This window comes from Oreochromis niloticus, linkage group LG3 (genome assembly GCF_001858045.2).
Source record: "Oreochromis niloticus isolate F11D_XX linkage group LG3, O_niloticus_UMD_NMBU, whole genome shotgun sequence".
Taxonomy (NCBI): domain Eukaryota; kingdom Metazoa; phylum Chordata; class Actinopteri; order Cichliformes; family Cichlidae; genus Oreochromis; species Oreochromis niloticus.
In genome coordinates, this window is record NC_031967.2 from 28,578,255 (window position 1) to 28,591,296 (window position 13,042).

A 13,042-nucleotide genomic window follows, 5' to 3' on the forward strand; every position below is an offset into this window, starting at 1 on the left:
CAAACTGTTGTCTGCTACAGAGTTACAAGTATTATACTAATAATATAGCATCCACCATCTCCTGCTTGCATATCTCTGTAAACATCTTAGTGGTGTGGCAGCCACGAGTGAGCCGGCCCTGCAAACCCTGTGGATGGACGATGCCGTGGACAGTGGGAGGAAGCATCCTAAAGCTCTTTGCAGACACCCTGTGTGATTCTCCACTCGCCCACCAGAAAAGACAAACCGCAGGTCTCAGTTGCAGCAGCTCATCCATGTCTGATCTTGCTCGGGCAGATTCAGCAACACTGCCAGAGACTTCCTGTAATCTATTACAGTTGTTAAAGAAACGGTCCAGGAACAGGTCACTCAGGTTAATCCTGTGTGAACAACTGTAAATATTGTTTTTCCATCTTTACATACTGTGTATTTGAAATATTCTTGTTTAATTGTTATTGTTATTTACTTTATCGCTATCAAATAAATATCCAAGTAATATTGTTCAAAGTTAGCGTTGTGTTCATACGTGTTACAAATGCCTGTAAATCAAATTGAGTTCAGTGACAATTACTGTTTGTTTGAATCAATTTATTAATAACATAAAACCTTTAAACTATACACATATAACAATGTAACAAATATATTCAAATAAATAAATTTCTCAATACATAACTCATTTGGGAACTAATCTTTCAAGAAGTTAAAACAGTCTGTCCGTCCTCTCCCTGCTCTCCTCTCCTCAGCCTCTCTTTGCTGCCTCATGTCCTCTCTGATGAGGTCTAGCAGCTCATCATCCCTGTCTCTTTTCCTCTTTCTCCCTGTCGTAGGTGGCTGAGCCGCTTCGTCATCGCTGTCGTTTTGGTCACCCACTGCTGCGCTTGGCCCTGGAGTGTCCTCAGGGAGAGAGGACATTAGGACAGGAGGTGTAATGGAAGGCATCTGTCCTATCACCTCATCCATGAGGGCAAACCAGGGCCAAGTAGCAGCAGTGGGCTTCCCACTGACCCCCTCTCCTGAGCCTGGATACTTGCAATCCTAAAGGCAGAGGAAATCAAAAATGACAGCAGGCAAATAAAAACACCACAACAACTCTTAGTAATTGCACATTTATTAACTTGTGTTCTTGAGAATTATCTTCTTGATAACACACATACGTACTTTGTATTCTTTAAAGTTATCTCATGTCTTCTGGCCTGCAAGGGGGTGACTTTCCCCTGCAGGCCCATCCTCTTCAGAATTGTCCTGATCACACACAACAAATAAGAGAAGAAAGGACACCATGGCAACTATGTTAATCCCTAAGCCCAAAGGTTTTCACAGCAGAACACCAGAAGAACACCGTCTGGACATCACAGGTTCTGTACAGCAGCGGTCCGTGAGTCGTTTGGTACCGGGCCACGAGAGTTAAGGTTCCGGTGTGAAATTTATGGTTTTCAGGGGTTTTATCATTAACTCGGTTTCCCTGAGTCTTCCCCTTGTTGTAGTTGTGTGTCTTATTTTGAAAGAAATATTTACACATTACCATAGCGACCAGAGAGCATTAAGTGGCAGAGAGGACTGTCAATATTGGCGCATTTTCAGGAGGACGCTTCTAATAAAGTTACAGTTACACAGTACATTCACGTTTATTATTATATTTACAAAATACCACAGTTTTTTGTCTTGGTCGGATCATTTTATGTGATTGTATTTATCCGTGATACCTTAAAGGCTCCGTGTCTGACATAAACCGGTCTGTGGCGCAAAAAGGTCGGGGACCACTGCTGTACAGCATGAGGGCTAATAGGACCGCACTCATATGAACATGATGTGTAAATTGATTTATTCTTTTACATCCACGCCGTAGCGGCCCAATTCTTCACCCCAGTGAAGAGGTGATCGTTTTCTCCTCGTTTTAATAAATTAAGCCGTTTGGTCTTTGTTCCCCACAACATATCACCAATTCGAAAAAATCAAAATTAGCTGTACGTAAGCGGCAACACATGAAAAATCGCGGGACCCCCGATACAAGCTGGTTTATGGTTATTTTAAAGAAAAGAAACATGTCTATGCAGATGCCCAAAGCTTAACAAAACGACCACTATAACAATTTAACTTTTGTACAACCAGATTTTCATATACTTACATATGAAAGTGTTTTCCTCTCCTGCTTCGACCACCATCGTTATCAGAAACAAATCTCCTCTATGACCCGCAATGAATCCTGGGATATAGTAGGACATGAAGGATACATCAGACCATCCTTAGAATTCAGGGCAAAGTAGGACGCATTTGTCACCACATTTTGAGTGCTCTTTGAATTTGGACAGCCTTCGTCGGGTCGCCGTGCCGTCATTGCCTCCAAATATGGCATTGGCGCATCCTTCCCCTGAATTCGGACACAACTAACCCTCAAATTCGCGGAAAAGTAGGACACATTTGTCGCCACATTTTGAGTGCTCTTTGAATTTGGACAGTCCTCGTCGCGTCGCTGTGACGTCATTGCCTCCAAATATGGCATTTTAAGCATCCTTCCCCTGAATTCGGACACAGCCAATGTTGGCTAAGGTTACTCAGAGTTTAAAGGTGAAGCTGGTGAAATAACCCTTTATGTTTCTGCCGTATTTTTACGAAGAAAAACTGCACTTTATGTTGAAATTTATGTTATTATTATTTGAAGGCAATACCATTATAAATAGCTCTTTATTTTTAAGTCTGTCCAATTTGGGCCAGGGATGTTATTTTTGGTTCTCATTTTTGAATTGAAATGCAGTTAAAACGCTTCTTTTTTTTTCTCCAGAAATTAAAAGAGCTTTTGTTATTTGTCTATTATTTGATTCTGGTGCCTACTAAAACCCTTTTAACCCTCTGGGGCCCAGGGTATAATTGGCCGTTTTTGACTACTTTTGATTTTACCTCTGTATTTCACCTTTAAAAACTTGGTATCATTATTTTCAGCACAACCTCAAATATCTGAAATTGGAGTTATTTCTTCATTTTGACATACTATATTAGCACAATTGATCTATATTCAGACAAAAAATGTAAAATCCGAGTAAAAGAAGTTATATTTTTTACTGTAAAAACCACAAACATGTTTAACGGATCATTTTCATAACTTGAAATGCAAAAAGAAATTGTACATTTCAAAAAAAAATATGCATAAGTTTTGCAAACAACAAAGTTATATGGTACAGTTTACCTAAAAATGCATCCAAGGCCTCAGGTGTTTTTTATATAACCATTTTAAACTATTTACAGAACAATCAGGTATTCTGCATCAAATAGGAAGGCACACAATTATTTGTGCCACTCCAAAAAATAGTTTCTGTACCACAGACCACAGGCCTAAAACCTGCAGGTCTGACAGCAGGAGTTGTACCAGTCCTATTTTCCATGTGGAGACAGCGTTTACACTGCAATCTACGGTGGCCCTGAGAGGCCAAACAGACTGCAACTTAAGAAAACACCAGCAATAAGAAAAACGCTGCAAAAGCACACAAAACACAATGGAAATAGGAAAAACGACAACGGATATAGGAAAAAAGAAAACACAAATAGGAAAAATGAAAACACAAATAGGAAAAAAACACAATGGAAGTGTTTCTGGGGAGACAATAACCCGACGGACCAGTTGCAGGAACCAAAATAAGCTGCGGACCCCACATGACTACCAGTTGTCAGGTGACCATTTTGGCAGCAACATGAACAGCACCACTGTAAGCAGCACTGCAGAAACTTTCAAGCCATCGGAGTATTCATCTCACTTTAATTCGCATGACATGGAGCTGTATATCAAAAAACTAAATAGGTTAAATATTACCGACCCGTACAATGCTTTCCAAAAGTATTTCAGCGGAAGAAGACATCCCAGATCTATGCTATCCGGACATTCAATTCAGTTCAATTCAATTCAATTTTATTTATATAGCGCCAAATCACAACAGCAGTCGCCTCAAGGCGCTTTATATTGTACAGTAGATACAGGGAAAAACCCAACAATCATATGACCCCCTATGAGCAAGCAGTTTGGCAACAGTGGGAAGGAAACACTCCCTTTTAACAGGAAGAAACCTCCGGCAGAACCAGGCTCAGGGAGGGGCGGGGCCATCTGCTGCGACTGGTTGGGGTGAGAGAAGGAAAACAGGATAAGGACATGCTGTGGAAGAGAGACAGAGATTAATAACAGATATGATTCGATGCAGAGAGGTCTATTAACACATAGTGAGTGAGAAAGGTGACTGGAAGGGAAAAACTCAATGCATCATGGGAATGCCCGGCAGCCTACGTCTATTGCAGCATAACTAAGGGAGGATTCAGGGTCACCTGGTCCAGCCCTAACTATATGCTTTAGCAAAAAGGAAAGTTTTAAGCCTAATCTTGAAAGTAGAGATAGTGTCTGTCTCCTGAATCCAAACTGGAAGTTGGTTCCACAGAAGAGGGGCCTGAAAACTGAAGGCTCTGCCTCCCATTCTACTTTTAAATACTCTAGGAACAACAAGTAGGCCTGCAGTGCGAGAGCGAAGTGCTCTAATAGGGTGATATGGCACTACAAGGTCATTAAGATAAGATGGGGCCTGGTTATTTAAGACCTTGTATGTGAGGAGCAGGATTTTGAATCAATTCTGGATTTAACAGGAAGCCAATGAAGGGAAGCCAATACAGGAGAAATCTGCTCTCTCTTTCTAGTCCCTGTCAGTACTCTTGCTGCAGCATTTTGGATTAGCTGAAGACTTTTCAGCGAGTTTTTAGGACATCCTGATAATAATGAATTACAGTAGTCCAGCCCGGAAGTAATAAATGCATGAACTAATTTTTCAGCGTCACTCTGAGATAAGATATTTCTAATTTTAGAGATGTTGCGAAAGTGGAAGAAAGCAGTCTTACATATTTGTTTAATATGTGCGTTGAAGGACATGTCCTGGTCAAAAATGACTCCAAGGTTCCTCACAGTGTTACTGGAGGCCAAGGTAATGCCATCCAGAGTAAGAATCTGGTTAGATACCATATTTCTAAGATTTTTCAGGGCCGAGAAAAATCACCTCAGTTTTATCTGAATTAAGAAGCAGAAAGTTAGCGGCCATCCAGGTCTTTATGTCTTTAAGACATTCCTGCAGTTTAACTAATTGGTGTGTGTTATCTGGCTTCATGGACAGATAAAGCTGAGTGTCATCAGCATAGCAGTGAAAATGTATACTATGTCTTCTAATGATACTTCCTAAGGGAAGCGTGTATAATGTAAACAGAATTGGTCCTAGCACTGAACCCTGTGGAACACCATAATTGACATTAGTGTGTGGAGAGGACTCTCCATTTACATGTACAAATTGGAGTCTATTAGATAGATATGATACAAACCACTGCAGCGCAGTACCTGAAATACCTACAGTGTGCTCTAATCGCGCTAAAAGAATATTATGGTCAACAGTATCGAACGCTGCACTAAGGTCTAGTAGGACAAGCACAGAGATGAGTCCACTGTCAGAGGCCATAAGAAGATCATTTGTAACCTTCACTAAAGCTGTTTCTGTGCTGTGATGAGCTCTGAAACCTGACTGAAACTCTTCAAATAAGCCATTCCTCTGCAGATGATCTGTTAGCTGTTTGACAACTACTCTTTCAAGGATTTTTGATATGAAAGGAAGGTTGGAGATTGGCCTATAATTAGCTAAGACAGCTGGGTCTAGAGATGGCTTTTTAAGTAAAGGTTTAACTACAGCCAGCTTGAAGGCCTGTGGTACATAGCCGATTATTAGAGATAGGTTGATCATATTTAAGATTGAAGCATTAATTAATGGCAGGACTTCTTTGAGCAGTTTTGTAGGAATGGGGTCTAAAAGACATGTTGATGGTTTGGAGGAAGTAATTATTGAAGTTAACTCAGAAAGATCAATTGGAGAAAAAGAGTCTAACTTGACATCAATGGTACTAAGAGTAGCTGTAGACGATATTACATCTGTGGGATGATTATTGGTAATTTTTTCTCTAATGATTAAAATTTTATTTGTGAAGAAGTTCATGAAGTCATTACTAGTTAACGTTAAAGGGATTGTTGGCTCAATAGAGCTCTGACTTTTTGTCAGCCTGGCTACAGTGCTGAAGAGAAACCTGGGGTTGTTCTTATTTTCTTCAATCAGTGACGAATAGTAAGATGTTCTGGCTTTGCGGAGGGCTTTCTTATAAATCAGCAAACTATTTCTCCAGGGTAAATGATGATCTTCTAAATTTGTGACACGCCATTTCCTCTCCAGTTTACGAGTTATCTGCTTTAGGCTACGTGTTTGAGAATTATACCACGGAGTCAGGTACTTCGGATTTGAGGCCTTAGTTTTCACCGGAGCTACAGTATCCAGAGTCGTACGTAGTGAGGAGGTAAAATTATTAACAAGATAATCGACCTCTGTTGGAGTAGCGTTCAGATAGCTGCTCTGCTCTATGTTGGTACAGGGCATTGAAGATGATAACAGTGGGTGGATGATATTCTTAAACTTCGTTACAGCGCTTTAAGAAAGACATCTACTGTGATGAAGTCTACTCCCCACTGCTGTGTAATCAATTATCATAAATTTAAATGTTATCAGGAAATGATCAGACAGGAGAGGGTTTTCAGGAAACACTGTTAAATGTTCAGTTTCAATGCCATATGTTAAAACAAGATCTAGAGTGTGATTAAAGTGGTGGGTGGGTTCTTTTACACCCACCACTTTCTTTTATCTGCAGGAAGCTCCTGAGGATGTTTTACCAGTCGGTGGTTGCTGGAGTACTGTTCTATGCTGTGGTGTGCTGGGGGAGCAGCACAGCAAAGAAAGACTCATCCAGGCTGGAAAAACTGATCAGGAAGGCTGGCTCTGTGGTCGGCACGAAGCTGGACACTCTGGTGTCAGTGGCAGAGAAAAGGACACTAAAAAAACTGCTGGACATTATGGACAAATGCTGGGCATCCTCTGCACACGGCCATAAACAACCAGAGGAGTCTGTTCAGTGACAGGTTGCTTCTCCCAAAGACAAGAACCAACAGACTTAAAAACTCCTTTGTCCCACACGCCACCAAACTGTTTAACTCCTCTCTGGAGGGGAGAGGGAGGGGAAACAGGAGGACAAAGGAGGGGGAACAACTAAGCTGTAGTGCCTCTTCACTGTGCAATACTTTTTTTAACCCTTTAAAGCCGGTCGGAGCAGGCACGCTCTGTTTTGCGTAACTATTTTTAAATCCCGGTAGCTCTGCAACCACGTAAGCTAGCACAATAAATTTTTTTGCATATGAAACCGGAGGAGTTGTACTTACATCTTATGCCATCAGCTTGTCCTAGGTCACGGTTTCCTTCCACATATAGCTTTGCAAAAACTGCATAAAAAGCGCTTGCAGCAACAAAAACTAATATAATAATAATAATAATAATAATATTCCAGAAACACGCTTTGCCGATCCGATCAGCTGTTCATAACACTTCCTAGGTTGGAATAGACGTCAGCGCGAACTTTCACATGTCCGCCATGACCTGCCCGAAACCGGAAGTGACGTCATTTTCGCGGAAATGTAATCTTTTTACCATCAGGGCCTCATGAGGCTGTACTGGTGTTTTTAAAAGTTATCTTTGACTTTATGACTTTCTGTGTCGTTTCTGGGATGCTTTGGACTTATATTGCACTGTTGGAAATAGTTTATTTTGATGCATATGCTGCTTTTTTGCAAATTTGCACTATAATTTTTATTTTCGTTTTTCCTGCAGTATATAAAAATTGGTGTATCTCAAAAATAAAACTATGAAGACACTCAAAATAAATTTCCTGTGGTGGGAAACTATTTTGTGCAACTTTTTTGTATTTACAGTTTTGAGGGATAAGCCTCTTAAATTTCTCTAACTAGAAATATATGTTAAAAAAACAAAAACGATTTTCAATTTTTTTGTAGTTTATTGCACTTTTTTGCAATTTATGTAATTACTATGCACTTAATCCATACATATTATTAAAATTTGGGCTAAAACGGTTGTATTGATGTATAGCAACTTGAAATGCTCCCAAAAATGGCACTACAACATGTAAAAATATAATATAAGCTCTGGCGGACTTGGTTCTATGGTAGGTCTTAAAGGGTTAATAACCAACGGTGCAATAGAATTCAGTACTTGAAATGTGCAATTCCCTTGTATTCTTATTCGTATTCTTATTATATGTCCTATTTATTCTATCTATCCCTTTGTATACTCTGTATTTATATATGTGTATATATGGTATTCTGCTCACGCTCTGTAACTTCTGTTGGTGCTGTGCTATTTGGAAACCGAATTTCCCAGAGGAACCCACCTGAGGGATTAATAAAGATCTATCTTATCTTATCTTATCTCTTATGTTATTTCTGGTAGTTAGAATGACTCGGGGGTGTTGATTCATTTAAACTAACATAATCATCCTGCTGTAACCATGTTTCTGTAAGGCAAAGTAAATCGATTTGCTGATCAATTACTAAGTCATGTACTAACAGAGACTTGGAGGAGAGAGACCTAATATTTAATAATCCACATTCCACTCAGACAGCCAGCAATTTAAGGAGAACATATATAACTACCTTATAAACTTCCCATCGTCCTACTCGGGGGACTCTGGTTGTCAGTGGCTATTTTGTGTTTTTGATGTACTTAACCAAGATTGTTAACATTTGTAATTGTATTTATAGGTTCAACATTCCCAAAGGCTTAATGACCCGCAGTTAAAGCCATGGGTAGTAGTGAGAAAAGAGGGCTTGTCGTGGGACCACACTGTAACAGCTGGCCTTGGTGAGAGCTGCTCACATGTGTCAGCTGTGTTGTTCAGCACATGGCAGCATACCAGTGGAAAAAAAGAAGAGATAGCTGTTACATTTAAGAAGTGCAAGTGGGCCATCCCAAGTGAGGAATCTTTAAAGAAAAAGGAGTATCAGCAATGCAAGGACACCATTTTTAACAACTCTAAACAAAATAAAAAAGAGAAATCTGCAAAAGATCATCCTGAACTTCCAGTTTTCCCACCTCTGACTGCTGCTGAGCAAGACCAAGTGTATCACAACCTCTCCCAATGCCGCACACAAGAGGGGAAGATCATCAAACCTAAATTAAAATTCTAAATTAATGCTATTTTTGTTATTAATATAATTCAGTGTTTTATATTGCACCTTACAACTGAAGCAAGTGGCTAGTTTGTAGATTTTTGTTCACTGACAAAAGCTATAAAACTTTTTTTATGATTTTGATTCTGATCTGTATCTGTCAATCAGGAATATGAAACGTGGTTAGTGGAAATCATTTGAGATGGATGTGAAGATCAAAAATAGTGAGCCCAGGTGACATCTGCCATTCTCTTATTCTGATATCTGTAGGATAAGTAAGAAAGCTTTCCCTTCAAAAGTCAAGTCACAATAAGCAAACAAAAGGTGAGAGTTAATAATGTGTATTTGTTAGTTGAGCACATCAGTCACATCATTTTCATTTACATCACTGGAAGGGCACCACAGATTCAGATACATTTGTAAGAGCACAACATACACCCACAATCTTGTCAAGATAGGTCAAATGATTTTCTCTGTCTATGTCTGTGAAAGTTATGGGGTCAGTGCTTTGCAAGATCGTGTACTTTTGACAGAGAACTCCTATTACTCTTTTATATGTATCCTGAGAGAAGCAAGACATCTGGTGTTCTCCAAATCATCAGGATCCAACTGTTTCTTTCTGAGAGTAAATGCTGGAATCTTTAATTCTGCTTGGCATCTCTGAATGGACTCTTTAACCAGGAAACCCCTGTCTGCTAAAACTGCAGCACCTGGGAGCAAATGAGATAAAAAATTACTTTGTTCCGTAATAAACATATCACTTGTGCGACCTCCCCATCCAGAGGAGATGAAACAAATAGAACCTTTAGGTCAAATTGCAATTAAATATTTTACTGTGTGATGTGACTTGTACGAGGAGTAACACTGAGCACTGGCTAGCAATCTACTCGGTTTCTCTAGAAATATTTCTAAAAAATCTATGATGCTAACAGTCTTCTCAATGCTGCTGTTCCGAAATGGATATGGCAGAGATTAGCTTAGGGATTCTCTGTCAGGCCACAACAGTAGACCTGGCACCAGTCTACAATGCATCAAACTGATACAGTGTTTGAAAAGCTTCTAAACCAGGGGTCTCAAACTCGCGGCCCGCGGGCCATTTGCGGCCCACGTCTCCTCTACTTACGGCCCGCATATTGATGTGAAGAAATATTTTTTTTAAATTATTATACGAAAAATGATTTAATACGACGGCAGAGTGTTACAGGCATGGCCCTTTAAGACTGTAGCCTCGTGGGCGGTGTAGTCCTTGCTGCAGGGAGAACATGTGGAACCGCCCCTCCCGCTGTGTGTCTGAGCGTGAGGGAGGGAGAAAAAGGAGAGTCAAAAAGTACGAGGTGCTACCGAGCAGAAACGGGAGATGGAAGCATGTAAATATAATAATAACCACTGCAGCCAAAAAGAGTGCCTGACGAGCCCAGTTGTAAGTGCTATTAAGACTCGACTGTACACCGTGTTCCTGTTTTCCTCCAAAACAATAAAGTTCTGCTGGAGCAGCCTTTCAATGCCTCTCTCTGACTCTCGCTAGCAAAGTTGACCCAGACAGTAAAGCTCGTTCCTGGCTACGAGCCCGACACAGAACCCAAAGTATTAGCCAGAGGTCTCTTTACCACTGTTCGGAGCCGCGGACCTGGCCGAGGTAACAAGAGAGTGCAAACATGGTTAGGGCTGTGTTAGTTCAGTGAGAGATTTATTTGGAAAGAAAACTATTTTCACTTACAGTCGAAAACTAATGTGTAATAACTAATGCCTGTATTTTTATTTTGTTAAATACAAACAAAATTGGAGCAAAAGTGCTGGAAAGCATCTGGCCAGAAAGAGCTGTTTATTTGGTAGTTCAATGAAACTACTGTACTATACTGCTGAGTGACTGTCTGCTGTTCGTTAAATACATTTCATTGCAATGTTGACCCTGTGCTAACTTGCATATGACAAATGAAACTGAAGCAGAAAGGCTTCAGATAGTTAAGAGTGAGAAAAAAAAATTGCGTTCATGTTTGCAATTTTGTCTTGTGACACAATATTTGGAATTAAATAAAACAAACAAAACACTACATTTTAGGAAATATTAGTGGGTGTTTTCGTGTTTGTTTTTTTGTACTACTTGGACACTAAAGTGGCCCTCCAATGAGATGACGGTGCCAGAAGTGGCCCGCGGCTCATTTGAGTTTGAGACCCCTGTTCTAAACAGTGGTTGAGTCAATTTTGAAATAAAAAGCCAAAAAGTCAAAGGACAAGTTCATTCTAAGCTTCATTAACATGTACTGCTGAAAACATGTTAAACAAGATTTAAGTTTGAGAAAAGCAGCCACAAAATGAAAAGCTGTAATGAGAATTGTATATGCTGGTAAACCAGTAAGAATATCAACCCTTTTATCATCATTATGGAAGCTCATTTCATTCAGTGTAGTGTTATTTGTATTTTCTTTCAGCAACACATTTTCAGTCCTCAGAGCTTGTCATTCTTGCTCAAGAGATTGGAGGCGTTTACCACATGTTTCAGTACTACATAATAGAACATTCTCATGGAGAACAGGCTGGACATCATTTCCAGGTTCTTCATTGATGGAGTCCTTCAAATGCTGTGAGGTGGGAGTTTGGTCTGCAGTAGGATTGTTGTTATCTTGGGGATAATCACTTGTTGACTGGTGAAAACACAAAAGAAGTATATTAAGAGAGGTGTTAAGATATAAACCGCATTTTTGTCAATCACTCCATTCCTACGGTATACTACTACAGTACATGATACCACTTGTAAAGTTGGGTTGTGTTCAGTGGTTGAGAGGAGGCAGTAGAAACCTTAGTAGGATAGTAGGGATGCACATTCTCTTCATCAACCATACAAGGTCTGGTTGAACGCCTGCTGCTTATCAAACATGACAGACAGTGTTCATACAACCCGTAACGTTGCAAAGGTTTCTGGAGAGGTAAAACAAATAAAGTCCGTCTCTCTCCATGTACTAGCGTGCTAGCACATTGTTTCCATAAATCACAGAGAGGGCAGTGGTGCATACTAATGACATCATAAACCCTCAACTTATGTTACATTAAAGACACACCACACCATTGTGACTGTTACACACTACTAGCTTGTACTAAACTTAGAAGCAATTGTGCAGAAACGTTTTGGTTTATAATTTTACCAAGTAGGATAAAGTGGGGTTGATCAGATTAAGAAGATCTTTTCCATACATTAATTTAAGTATGATAGTCAGAGTAAGAGACCAAATTAACGAACCTGTGTAACGTCATCTCCCGGAGCTCTGGGAGACACTTTAAAGAGGTTGAGGATCTATCAGTTTTGTGAGGAAAGATGAGAGGTAAGTGTGTTAGCTTAACTATTAGCCTAAAAATCCGTCATCAGTATTATATGAATCATGATAAAACATGCCTACCCCATGTTTTGGGTTCCTGCAACTGGTCCGTTGGGTTATTGTCTCCCCAGAAACACTTACGTTGTGTTTTTTCCTGTTTGTGCTTTCGTTTTTCCTATTTCCATTGTCGTTTTTCCTATTTCCGTTGTGTTTTGTGTGCTTTTGCAGCGTTTTTCTTATACGTCACTAATGTCTCACATATGAAAACTCACTCTCTCTCTTCGCTCGCCTGCTTTCTCTCGCTGGCATCAATCCTAAAACTTCCCCCTCTTCCTAAACAACCAAATGCCACATGTTCCCATATCATTTTTTGATTGGTTGACATGGCACAATTTAACACCAATAGGGAAGGGGTCTCTTTTTCTTTTTTCACTCACAAGCGGAGAGTTTTTGCTAGTGCTGTCCATAGAAAACGCACTTTTTACCTTCCCAGATAGCAAGGAAACATTGAAACGATGTTGAGTCAATATCAGGCGACGTCATTGAAGCAACGTTGAAGTGCGACGTTGACACAACGTCACTCTTGCACCCATTTTTAACGTTGAAACAACGTCAGGTTTTGATGTTGAATCAATGTTGAAACCTGACATTGATTCAACGTTATATTTTCTAATACTCTTGACATTGA